Consider the following 14,407-nt stretch of genomic DNA (forward strand, 5'->3'; position numbering starts at 1 on the left):
ATGCAACTACCAGGAGAGTTGAAGGAAAACTAGATGAACCTTGGTTTTTCAAAATCTAGAACTTCCAACATTCTATGTTCTGCAGTTCAGTTTTGCTCACTGTTCAACAGGATAACATGACAGGACAAGATATGGAATAGCATTTTTTCAATATGCTAGCAAAATAATCACCATTTTTGATCTATTATAAAGCAATGTACACTGGAATAAAATATATAAAAACAGGACATGGTTTAGCACTTTTATTTTTTCCTCCACTTCCTTTAAGGCACTGTTCTGAATTAATTCAGGCTGATACTTGATGCCTAATTGAGCCCCCCCACCAAGGAAAATCAAGAATGGGAACACTGAACAAGGCTCAAAATTAACACTGGTTCTCTTGACAAGACCAGTATATTCACCACGAGACTGGTAATAACTGACAAATGATTAGTCTTCAGTATCAATGACCTTTGTGGTGACCCCGCACTGGAAGCTTACAGTGCAGACTTTTTGCAACTAATCCTTCAATGGTCATCTAAGTGCAGAAGTAAAATTTTAGTTTTTACTTGGTTAGCAGACCAATGGGGTTCAAACCATAAACTAGATTCAATTGCATTAAACAAATACTAATCCTACTGGTGTGAAGGATCATGGTATTTTAACCTAATGAGAAATCAAAACAAGCCTGATCAGAGAGAGTGTGTGTGTACATGCACTTGCATGCACATGTGGGGGAATAGGTGAGATATTAAAGTAGAATGTTTTTTGAATGAGGAAAGGCTATATAAAATAAAATCTTAGAGGCTGCTGGGATTGTATACAATAGAGAAAATCCTGCTCAGAATAATTTGTTTTTTGTATGTCAAAAATAAATGTAGAAGAAACTAATGAAGCTATCTTATACTGTATATTGTTGATTCAATATTCTCAAACACCAGGGCAACAAATTTTATAACTAATACTGTAGTTTCATTTGGAGGTTACCTAACATTTAGAATTTAAGAAGTTTTGTTCAGCTGAATAAAGAGCAGGTAAATTGCCTCATTACTCCGGGCAAAGCATCTAGGCGCACATCAGCTCACTAAATATTCAGCTTGTCCTCGTTTAGCACAGATCTCACAGCAGCTGAAGTGCAGATCACAACCACAAAACCATAGATGGCTTAAGTGACAAGACTAAACAAAGTTCTTGTATTTAAAAGCTAAAGGAAATAGCAATTCTAACCAAGCTGCTCATTGCTATCATTTTACACTATTAACCGCTTTGTGAAACTTCTCCTTCCACTGTCTATTCCCCACTCATATGTCTAAAATTGCTGGTAATCTCTACATTTTCAGTGTGGAGCAAGGTCGTATGAGTTTATATTCTTGCATTATTAATCAGTCAATAAAGGTTCTCGAACCCAGAATGTAAAACAAAATTAATGTCTTAAGGCAATAAAAAATGTAAAGCTTTATGTAATAAGGTTTTTTTTTAATTGCCTTCTTGGAACTCTGTCTGCTTGTCTCCTTCTAACTCACTTTTTCAGGCCCTGTGTAGGCCTCACACATCTTTTATTGCTTCTCTGTATCTTTGGTTCTCTCTCTTTTTGCTCCTTTTTCTTCATTATATTTCCCAAACGTTGTTATGTCTTCTACATGTTCTCTCTGTCAGTTTCTCAAACTTTCCATTTGCTCTTATCCCCAAATAAAGCTCTAAAATGGAACTCAAGACTGAATCTGTGAAAGGTGCAGCAATTATCTCATCTGCTTCTTACTATGAAACAAGACTGGGAGAGGGGAGGGAAGAGCTTAGGCAGGAAACAAGGATTTGATATGTACCTCAAACATGTTGCTGTTGTTCTGGGTCCAGAGTCATCAAAAACACCTGGAACTACATAGTGCATTTAACATATGAAAATGGCATGACATTTCACAGGAGCATGATCAGACAAAATTGACACTGATGAATGAATGGTCTCAGTGATAAAACAGTCTATGAGCTCCTTGCACTTATGGAGGTGAGAGTGGAGGGGGCAAGGGGTTGAAAGAGAGCAGTTTAAGGAGATGGTTGGTATTGGAATAAAGCCTGGATTATTGCAGAATGATCCTGGAGTAGTGGGCCTTTTGGAAAAGGAGAACAGGGTCTGCTTGATGTGGTACAGCAAGATCTGGCAATGAATGATTAAATTAGTTGTGCACCATAAACCTTTAAGTCTGTGCCTCTTAGACAACGGGGCTGCAACAAAGGGTGTGATCAGGTGGAAGAGAGTAAGGGTTTTATTGGGGTCAAGGGCATCTAAGGCAGAGGTGTGGAAGTGATTGAACAAACTGACAGCTGAAGTGTTGTGGCAAAGGGCCAAAGGTTAGACAGCTGGGAGTTTGAAAGTCAGCTGGGAGTTTGAAAGTGCCATCGTAAATGCTTTCGAGGAAGAGAACAAGGACTTGAAAGGAGTGATGCTAGTGGTAGAACAAGACAAGATGTTCAAAAGGAAGAGAAGGTGCTGGAGGAGTTGGGGGTAAGGCCAAGGTAAGATTTGCTGATATAAGCCTCACCACTATCATAGCAGTTTGACTCAGCTTGGCGGTGGAATATTTGGACAGATGTGGAAGTTTCAGTGAGAGACAGGCTGTCACCACTGTTATCAAAAGTTTCAATGAATACCGTGTTCATCCAGAAAATAAATGACTAGGGCCATTCTTGCAACTGAACTGAGATTCTTGAAGAAGATGCAGAGAATGATGGTGATTGTAGATCCTCTAGCAGAGTTCAAAGGGTCTGTAGTGGGAGAGGTGAGCAGGACAAGGAGATTGTTGACAAGATTAGCCATCAGTGAATATGCTGGGTGAAAATGTCAGCAAGAGATGATGGGACAGCTGGTTGCTGCTTGTCAGGAGGCAGAAACGAGTTCCTCTTGTTGTGGGTTCATGTCCCACTCCCGGAAACCAAGAACTGTGATTGTACTCGAAAAGAGTTGCAATCTGTGACTGTTGATAACTCGAAAGAGTTTCAGAGAATTACAAAAGAGACATACAGGCAAACTATGGGCTTATTCAAGAGGACATCAGCCATAGGAGAGCGGCAAGAGAGTTAAAATGTAGAGGAATAAGACTGGGGCGGGGGGGGGGGGGTAAAGTTGGTGGCCAAGTACTGAAGAAGGAAGAAACGAAAAAAGATATATATAAATCCAGATCAGTGTGAGATAATGCACTTGGGCGTCAAGGCACGGGAATACGCAATGAATGGTAGGACCCTGGGAAGTACCGAGGATCAGAGGGACCTTGGTGTGCTTGTCCACCGGTCCCTTAAGGTAGTGGGACAGGTAGATAAGGTGGTTAAGAAGGCATATGGGATACTTGCCTTTATTAGCCTATATTATTGAATATAAGAGCAGGGAGGTTATGCCGGAACTGTATAAAATGCTGGTTAGGCCACAGCTAGAGTGTTGCGTGCAGTTCTGGAATCCGCATTATAGGAAGGATGTGATTGCACTAGAGTGTGCAGAGGAGATTTACCAGGATGTTGCCTGGGCTGGAGAGTTTTAGTTATGAGGAGAGATTGGATAGACTGGGGTTATTTTCCCTGGAGGAGATTGAGGGGGACATGATTGAGGTATATAAAATTATAAGGGGCATAGATAGGGTAGACAGGAAGGAACTTTTCCCCTTGGTGGAGGGATCAACAACCATGGGGCATAGATTTAAGGTAAGGGGCAGAAAATTTAGAGGGGGTGAAAGAAATAATTTTTTCACCCAGAGGGTGGTGGGAATCTGGAACTCACTGCCTGAAAGGGTGGTAGAGGCAGAAACCCTCATAACATTTAAGAAGTATTTGAATGTGCACTTGTGATGCCATGGCATCAAGGCTATGGGCCTAGTGCTAGAAAATGGGATTAGAATAGTTAGGTACTTGTTTGACTGGCACAGACTCGATGGGCCGAAGGGCCTTTTTCTGTACTGTAGACCTCTATGACTCTATGTATAGCAGGAAAGGGAAGAGACAGGATAGGATAGCCTGAAAGGTTTAAAGAGAACGGAAAGAAAAAGGAAGGTGGAACTAATGAGCTTGGGCCTGGAGCAACAGTTAAAATGCGCACGCAAATGGAGACAGAGGAAATTCAGGTTACATAGGCTTGGTAAAGATAAGGACAGTTACATCCTGATTGTAAACAGATGATAGCATGCATACAATGAGAATTGCAGCCTTGAACAGCACAGGTGTAGTGTCCTTGAGCTACTACAAGACATCTGGGTGAGGGGGAAAATATGAGCAGAAACTCAGCCTGAAGGAAACTGAAGGGCAGGGCTTGGGTCTGGGTTTGGGCTAGCAAAGTGTGTACATGGAAAAGATAGAGTCCATCTACTGTAATTTGTTAACCATTGAATTTGGCATGCAAGGCATGACAACAACTTCAACGTTTTACTATATTCTCTCAAGAATAAAACCTAATTGCACTCTCTTAGAATTGATAAAACTAGATCAACTTGATACACTACTTGATAGCATCATTTAGTTCTGATGGGCACAAACCAAAAGTGAACTTTAATGATGGTGACATCTTAATCTTATCTAGAATTTATTAAAAATGACTGAAATCCTTTCAAGCCGAGCTGAATCTTCCAGATTAAAAGCCAAGAGTCATCAATAATGCCAGGGTGAAGGAATCTTTGAAGCAGGGTATGTTGCCTGACTTGGTGAAAGGAAGAGAGAAAAGCTTGGGGGGAAAAATACATTTGGATGAAGTAGAGGGAGTAGATGCACTGCAGCAACTCACCAAGGCTCCTTCGACAGCACCTTCCAAGCCTGCAACTTCTACCACTTAGAAGGACAACGGCAGCAGACACATGGAACACAACCACTGCAAATTCCCCTCCAAGCCACAAACCATCCTGACTTGAAACTATATTGCCATTTCTTCACTGTTGCTGGTTCAAAATTTTGGAACTGCCTTCCTAACAGCACTGAGAGTGTACCTATACCAAATAGACTGCAGTGGTTCAAGAAGATGGCTCATGACCACCTTCTCAAGGGTAATTAAGAATAGGCAATAAATGCTGGCCTAGCCAGCGACACCCACATCCCGTGAAAGAACATAAGAAAAGTTGAGGAAAATAGGACAGGTGTATAAAGGAAGCAGCAGCAGCAGTAGCAGCGGTGGTTGCAGACTAGCTCAGAAGAGGTGCAATCAAGTGCAAGGCTTCAAAGCCTAGGCATCACTAAACCAGCATGCTATAAATGAAATAGTAGATTTGTGCATCACTCCAAATGCCATTTTCTTTCCTCAGAGGAAAGAAATTATAATTTAGAACTCATTACATTTAAAGCAGCAATGTCAAAAGTTTTCTGGTCAGTCTGAGTCTAGATGAGAAGGGTCATGGTGGCTTTATCTTGGAGATTTTTACTTTTTAATGTAATTGAAGGGATTTTAAAATTATTTTTGAAGCAATGAGATTGTTAAGAGGTTGGTTATTTTTGGTTGACAATCAGACAATCTGAAAGAAAATGTAAACCAGAGACAAACAATCAGAGAAAAAAGGAAATTAACCAATTGTTCAACAGTCATGACACATGCATTGGCAAATGAAATTTTATTGGAAATAAAAGAAAGTAAAATCAGAACACATGGATGCATTGAACAGAGACACATCACAATTACATTTTGAGTAATAATAGCTGATTACAGAGAAATAACAAAGAGTTTCTACAGGTTTATTATTACCTTCAATTCGTAAAAGCAGAAGCCAGTTGCTGAATTCGCAACAGCCTTATATTAACTACCATTACCACCGCATTTCATAGCTTTGGTCTGTCTTCCCAGTGGTTCAAGTAAGAATAATGAACTGAGAAATTGTTTTCCCACATGAAATGTTACCAAAATGTAAAAGTCACTTGGGTTGATGTACAATATGAGCAATCCATAAAGAAATCTTCATGGTATGTAGTCCTTTTGACTCAAGAACTCCACTGTCGGGCTCTTATTCATGCCTGGTTTCTGAACAGATCAGCCTGTTGTGGAATACAACTGGATATGTGTTCAGGCAAATTCCATTTGCACAGAAGTGGGTAGGTGATACTTTGTGATAGTCGTTAAAATTTAATGCTTGCAGAATATCTTATGAAACTAGAAAGAAAAGGGAGAAAAGTTCTGTATTCTAATGAAATTATAATTTTCCTATATGAAAAGGATTTAAAAATAACAACTTGCACTAATTTCTACCATAAGGTCAATCCCATTCAATCTGCTCCAATAGCTTAATAAACTTATCCATTGCATACAGGGTAGCTGAGTCATACAAAGATATTTGATGTCAGTCAAGGCAGAGGTAGACAGAAAACAGTCAAGCTGCGACTGAACTCAGTGTCCTTGGATAAGGAACGAAAAATTGTTCAGGATTCATGACTGCTATTCATCACCCTATGCCTAGGGCATCAGGACTATACCTCAGATGAAAAAAGGGAAACAATGGCCAACTAATTATGAAGACGTGGCTTCTACATACATTTGGATTTATTTTTATAAAAATAGGTTTTCAAAGAACAGCCAAAACCTTTTTAAATTTATTAACTCCTTAAAGACTGGCACCAGGCATGAACCTGATGAATGAACAGTTAAGAAGTTTAATTGAAAATGTGCAACAAGTGGCCATCAATATTAGTGTAATTAACTGATGTCCTGAAAAAGCCCAGTCTGTTTCAGTGCCAGCAGGAGTTTCAATATGATAGGATTTGTTGCAGTCACCACTGACTTGTGCAATACTAAAGCACTGTCAGCATTAAAGCGACATAGCAAATGCTAGCAGGGTGTCCAAACAGCTAATCGCATTAGCTGGTAAACTGAAGTGAATATATCAACACAAAATCCTGGCCACATCCATCACAAGCTTTTAAATTTTCAATTTTCTCCAAAATGCAGATGTGATCCTGAGTGTCTGAAGTCCAGTTGTAGAGTCAAGTTTGGTCATGCTCTCCAGGTCATTATGCAAGGCTGGGAAACTTCCCCATTTGAAAGGAAGGAGGGCTGTGAGGGTGGAGGAGGTTACAGAGATAGGGAGGGGCAAGACCAAGGAGGCATTTGAACATGAGGATGAGAATTTTGAATTGGAGGCATTGTAGGCTGGGTGCCAAAATAATATAGCAAAAACAGGGTAGTTGGTAAGTGGCATGTGATACAGGATAAGATACATCAGAAAACCTTTGTACGGATTGTACTTTACAGGGGGTGGAGGATGGGAAGCTAGCCAGAAGAGCATTAAAATAGTTGAGTCTGAAGGTGACAGAGACATGGATGAGGAATTCAGTGACAGATTAGCTGGCATAGGGGTGGAAACAAGCAATATAACAGACGGTCTTTCTGGTAGAGAAGAAATAGGGTCTGTAGCTCATTTCAGGGTCAAAGATTCTGACTGTGAACCATCTGGTTCAGTCTGAGACAATAACTGGGTAGGAGAATGGAATCAGTCACATGGGCTGAGGGTGACAGTTTCGGTGTTCCAATTATTTAACTATAGGAAATTGCAGTTCATCAAAAACTGGGTATTAGACAAGCTGACAACGCAGTGGCAGTGGACAGATTGAGGCTGAGCTAAGTGTTGTTATTGTGTAGACTCACCCTATGACTGCTGATCATGTGGTCAAGGGGTAACAGGGGAAGAGGAAGAAGCCAAGAACAGATCGTTGGGGGACTCTGGAAGTAATGGTATGATAGCAGGTTGAGAAACTATTGATGCACTGACTAGGATAATTCCACTGAGCTGGACAATGGAACTAAGGTGTATAAAAAGAATGGTGCAGTTGAACATGTCAAAGGCTGTAGAGAAGTTGAAGAAGGATAATGCACGATGGTCACAGTCAAGGAGGATGCCCTTTGTGATTTGGTTAGGGCCATTTTAAAGCTGTGGCAGGGATGGATATCTCCTGGAGAGATTCAAATGTGGAATTCCAGGGAAGTGTGATGGATTTGGGAGGTATTAACACATTTTTAAAATCTGAAGTAAGAAGGAAGGTGAAGATCATTTTGTGGGTTATCTCGTGGCCTAATCTAAACTGGGAACGAGTGGTTCAGATCTGACTCAGGTAGGTTACTTCAAAACTACTTTATTTACACTATCTACATGGTAAGCTACTAGGTAAGCACATCCCTCATGGGTGCAGACTATTCCATCTTCCCTACAGAGTCTCTAGCACATGACTACTGATGTCATTGTTACATCGTAATACACAACACTATCTCATTACCATAACTATTAACCCATTATGCTACAAATATATGTGTAAGGACAGAGGGTTTGAGGGTGTTTTACTGAGGAGAGCGGTGATGACGGTGATTTTGCAAGCAAGAGGGTCAATACTTGAAAGGAAATTATTTACAATATTAGCCAGTTTAGAGGTCAGGAATGGAAGCTGTGTGGCCAGTGGTTAGTGGCAATGGGGTGAAGTGACCAGAAGGTGGATCTCATAGGCAAGATGTGCTTGGGGGCGGGGGAAGGGGCGGCAGTGGGGGGAGAAAGAGAGAAACTGAAGATCAACATGGACACAGGTATTGCGCAGTGGTAAGTTGGAGGTAGGATTGGTTTGGTCGACAAAGCAAAATGGAGGATGCAACAGAGGCAGGTAAACAAATGGTCTCAATCTTAGTGATTAAAACGTTTTGGAGATGAGTTAGTGAGGGATGGGAGAAGGATTTACAGTTGATTGAGAAAAAAAACCGGGATCATCTCTGCTCTCCAGGATGATCCTGGAGTAGTTGGTAGTTTTGGCAGAGAACAGGGTGGCTCAATAGTGGTTGATGTAATCCAATCAGATCTGCTGATGAATGGATAAAATAGCTGAACACCAGAAATGCTCAAGTCTGCACCTTTTGGGCTTGAGGGTGTCATGAAGCTATTAATGTATATATTGGAAAATATTTTTCTTTTAAAGTAGGGGTTTAGTCTGTGGGTGTGTCTTAATAATTGGATTAAGGCCAGCTAGTCTGGGGGCTTTGATGTGTACTAATTTTGATATGCAAGACAGATAGAGTGTATTTGCATTCTTTGAATAGAGCATTCAAGAAGTGGGATGAAAACTGAAACCTATCCAGCAGATACCAAGCAATATGTTTATATTACTAATAAAATTGGTACTATGAAAGAGGTATTATTGTTAGAGATGTTTAGTTCAGAGGTTGGTGATACAATGAGAATTTACATTCAATGAGCTAGGTATAACTTCAGCAGCGTTGTGTGTGTAGGCCAGAGGCAATGTGAGATCAACAGCAGCTGTAAGCCTCCAACTGTCTCCACAGGAGCCAAAGTGAAAAGAACCTCATTTTGAATTCATAAGGTGAAAATGCTTTGCCTGGTGTCTGGTTAAGTCTGTGAGTTGCTGTTGCCTTAATGGAGATTAGTTTGGGAATTTGTTAAAAGTTATGATAGCAGTAATTTGTAGCCATGTGTATATACATTTTAACTTGTGTAAATTAATATAATGTTTAATTTAGTTTAATGTAAAACCTCAAGAGCTGGTGGTCTGATTCCTGAATTTAGAGTTGCATCTCAAACTTAACACTTAAAATGATAGGTTATGACAGTTGTTTAAAGTTTCCCTCTGGGATTTTTAAATAACTCAGCTGAACCAACGGTATCAGTCATAACAAGGGAGCGGAGATGTGAGTTGTATAGGGGGAATCAACCAGAATTGGCGAATAAAGATTTGTTAGATACAAGAGCATTAAAGGTGGACATGAAGGGGTGATACAGTAGATCAATGGCTACAAAAGTACTGTGGTTTATAAAGGAGTCAATGGCTCAGTGTTCGGGATTTATGAATTTGTAAATAATGGCGCAGACAATAACTCCATCTTGACAGTTTTCAAACTCATAGTTCTCTTCGTTTCATAGTTGATATATTTCCAATATTCTCAACAATTCAACAAAAATCATCCATGGAGGTTTCATTGTAGTTCTCATTTATCTCAGTTACAGGCATAATGACCGTAGAATACACATAACAACAGATGGATAGCAGTTTTGTCATGGTTAATCATTACAGACTTCACTGAAAATGAAACATATTCGTTTTATGCACTGAAAATAAAACATATGATATCTATGTCAATCTATTGAACATGTTCATATTAGAATCTTGGGAATGCTTTAAAATGTTATTGATCTCGGTTAAAATTTTCTACTTAAAAAGACGTTTCCATGGTTCATGTTATAGCTAACTTTGAAACATTGATTATCACAAAGATGATTAAAATTCTATTTCAGCAACTTGAACAAAATAGTTCAGCTAGCAGCATTAAGGATTAGGATTTTAACTTTGAATAGCATTATAACAGATATAAAAGAACATAAGATATTGGTGCAGGAGTATCCATATGACCTCTCAAGCCTTCTCTGCCACTCAATAAGATCATAGTTGCTTTTTGACCATAACTCCACTTTCTACCCGATTCCCATTTCCCTTAGAGCTCAAAAATTGTATCAATTTCAGTCTTAAATGAGTACTTTCACAATACTGGTATACAATAATGTAACAAAGATGATCAAAATTCAAATTCATTAAGACAAACAGGCTAGAGCTTTATTTAATTCTTAACAACCTCACAATTACAGGAAACAGAAAAAAAAGTTCAACGGCAAGTTTACAAAAACTGCATTGCAAGACACATCACAGAAAGGTTTGTGACATTCAGGAAACCAGGTAAAATTATGAAATAACTAAACTTTAATCATATCCCATTGTAATCATCTGAATGGAAATGCTATCAAAAGGATGACCAGACACTCTACTTCAGAAAGGAATTCACTTTCACTTCTCAGCGATCCTGATAATGGTCATTACACACTAGAACACCAACCATAAGGACCGTTTCATGGTGCTGCTAGTTTTGTAACTTGTGACACATACGTATCTTTTTTCAGGGTATTGGCTACACTCTGATCACACTATTTTCCTATCATTACTACCACCGGGGAGTCAATGCCGCAGTAGTGACGTCACTGGATTAGTAACCCAGAGACCCAGGTTAATACCCTGGGGACATGGACTCTCATCATACCACAGCAGCTGGTAGAGTTCGGATTCAGTTAATAAATTCAATTGATTAACAAAAACAAATCTGGAATTGAAAGCTGGTTTCATTCCAACATTACTGAGGCTATAATTGATTGTTGTAAAAACACATTTGTTCACTTTCGGGAAGGAAAACTGCCATCCACGTCTGATCTACGTGTGACTCCAGACCCAAAACAATGTGGTTGACTCTTAACTGCCCTCCAAAATGGCCTAACAAGCCACTCAGTTCAACAAAAATTAGGGATGGGCAACAAATGCTGGCCTTGCTAACGATACTTGAATCCCATGAAAGAAACAAAATCAGATTGTTTGTTTCAACTGCCTTCTAATAAATTACCTGAATTGCATTAAAGTTCATTTTTAAATGTCACATATTGGTGTCCACCTTTGATGAAAACTTGAGTGTAACTGAATCATCACAAAGAGAATATTGCTTCAATGTGCACAATGTTATCTCAGTTATATCTATCATATATTTTATATTAAATAATAAAACAATTCTAATGTCCTTTGCTCTGACATTCATATCAGACCAATTTTAAACTTAACCACTAAAATATCTCCAGTATTGAAAAAATACTCACATATCAATGATTGAGCATCCACAGCCCCCCTGGGCTTGAGAATTCCAAAGATTCACAACCCTCTGAGTGAAGAAATTTCTCAGCTCTGTCCTCTAATCCTGAGACTATGCCTCCTAGTTCTGGATTCTCCGGGTGGAGGAAATTGCCTCTTGATGTCTACCCTGTCAAGTTTCTCTTAAATGTTTCAATGAGAGCAATGCTCGTTCTTCTAAACTCAAGAGTACATGCCCATTCTACTCAATCTCTCCTCATAGGAAAATCCTCTCATTCAGGAATCAATCTAATGAACCTTTGTTGCACTGCCTCTAAGGCAAGTATATCCTTCCTTAGGTACAGAAACCAAAACTGTACCCAGCACTCCAGGTGCAGTCTCGTAAAAGCCTTGCACAATTGCAGCAAGATTTCCTTACTCTTGTATTCGAGCCTCCTTGCATTAAAGGCCAACATACATTTGCCTTCCTAATTGCTTGCTGTATCTAAATGTTAATGCTGTGTTTCAAATGCAACGACATCCAAATCCTCCTGAATGCTAAAATTTAATAGAAAAGCAGAAAGTGCTGGAAATACTCAGCAGGCCTGTGAGCATCTGTAGAGGGAGAAACAGAGTTAATGTTTTGAGTCTATATGACTTCTTCAGAACATATTCAGTCATATCCTTCCTACCAAAGTGAATAACCTCACATTTCCCCAAATTATACCCCATCTTCCACCTTTTTGTCTAATCAATTAAATTATCCATAACCCTCTGTAGTCTCTTTGTGCCCCCCTCACAGCTTACTGTCATAAGCCTCGTAACATTAGCAAACTTGGATACATTATGCTCCATCTCATCATCTGTCTTTAGATTGTAAAAGCTGAAGCCCCAGCACTGATCTTTGCAGCATCCCACCAGTAAAAGGCAGTCGGCTCTGTTTTGTCCTTTACCCGATCCTGTATCCATGCTGTTATATTATCTCCAACCTCAAGAGCCCTTATCTTGTGCAACAACCTTTTGTGTGGCATCTTATTAAATGCCTTTTGAAAATCCAAATATACTACATGCATTGGTTCCCTTTTATCAACCCTGCTAGCTATACCCTCAAACGTTTCAAATGATTTGTCATGCACCATTTCTCTTTCATAAAAAAAATGTTGATTCTGCCTAAACATCTTGCTATTTTCTAAATGCCCCATTACTACTCCCTTAATAATGGACTCCAGCACTTTGCTGATGACTGATGTCAGGCTAACTGGCCTGAGGTTCTGTTTTCTCTCTCCCTTCATTCTTGAATAGCAATGCTACATTTGCTACCTTCCAGAATCTAGGGAATTTTGGAAGATCAATACCACTGCAGTTACTATCAGCTAACCTGCAGCTCCCTCTTTTAGAACCCCACGATGTAGGCCATCAGGTCCAGGGGATTTGTCAGCTTTTAGTCCATTTATTTCTCCAGTACCTTTTCCTTTATTAATATTATTTAGTTCCTCACTCATGAACTCCTTGGTTCCCCCCTTTTTCTGGCATGCTTTTTGTGTATTCCATAATGAAAATAGACACAAAATATTTGTTTAACATCACCGTCAATTCCTTATTTCCCACTATAATATTTTCTGTCTCAGCCTCTAAGGGACCAACATTTACCTTCACTACTCTTTTGTTACACATACATGTAGAAGCTCTTACAATCTGTATTTATACTTCTTGCTTGTTTACTCTCTTACTTCCCTCTATCAATTTTTGGAACATTCTTTTCTGGTTTCTAATACTGCTAATCCTGAGGATTACTACTCTTAAAAGAGCCTCCTCTTTTAATCTAATACAATTCTTAACCTCTTTAGTTAGCTAGGGATGGATCACTTTTCCTGTAGAGTTTCAAGTTTCTCAAGGGAATGTATATTTACTGATAATTATGAATAATTCTTTAAATGTTTGCCAGTGCTTATCTACAATCATACATTTTAACCTATTTTCCTAATCTACCTTAGTCAACTTGCCTCTCATACGTACGTAATTAGCTTTATGTAAATATAATGCTCTACTTTCAGACTGATGTACGTCGTTCTCGAACTCAATATGAAATTCTAACACATTATGATCACATTTCCCCAGAGGATCTCTTATTATGAGATTACTAATTAACCTTGTCTCATTACACAAGTGAAGATCTAAAATAACCTCTTCCCTAGTTTGCTCTAGGAAACTGTCTCAAATGTATTCTATAAACTCATCCTCCAAACTACTTTTGCCCATTTAACTTGTCCAGTCTATATGAAGATTAAAGCCCCCATGAATATTGCATTACCTTTATTACAAGCTCCTCTTATTTCTCGATTAATATTCTGTCCAACAATATAGGAGGCCTATAAACTATTTCCGCCAGTATTTTCAGACCCCTGTTATTTCTTACCTCCACCCAAACTGATTCTACTTCCTGTCCTTCTGAGCCAAGATCTTTCCTCATTATTGTCCTTGCGTCATCCTTTATTATCAGGGCTCCCCCAACCATACTCACCTTCTTTTCCATTTTTTTCTGTTTTTTCAAAATGTCAAGTGCCCTAGGAATATCTATTTCCTAAACTTGGTCACCATGAAAATACATCTCTGTAATGGCTATTAGATCAAACACTACTATCTCTAATTGTGTCATTAATTCACCTGTCTTGTTGCAAAAGCTTCGTGCAGTCAGATAAAGCATCTTTAATTTGTTACTACATCACCTGATTTGACCTTATTCGCTGAAATACTATTATTGTTAAACTCTTTGTCCCTCCCTGTTACAGTGTTTATCTTTACCCAAACTGTTACATTGCTCTATGGCTTT

At 39.1% G+C, this 14,407-nt stretch overlaps 1 protein-coding gene across 1 annotated transcript in view; it reads right to left on the bottom strand.

Moving 5' to 3' along the window:
- rnf166 (ring finger protein 166) overlaps positions 1-14,407 on the bottom strand; it is a 64,219-nt gene that overhangs the window by 35,645 nt on the left and 14,167 nt on the right. The gene's annotated exons all lie outside the window — the stretch shown is intronic.

This window comes from Cetorhinus maximus, chromosome 6 (assembly GCF_964194155.1).
Source record: "Cetorhinus maximus chromosome 6, sCetMax3.hap1.1, whole genome shotgun sequence".
NCBI classification, from domain to species: domain Eukaryota; kingdom Metazoa; phylum Chordata; class Chondrichthyes; order Lamniformes; family Cetorhinidae; genus Cetorhinus; species Cetorhinus maximus.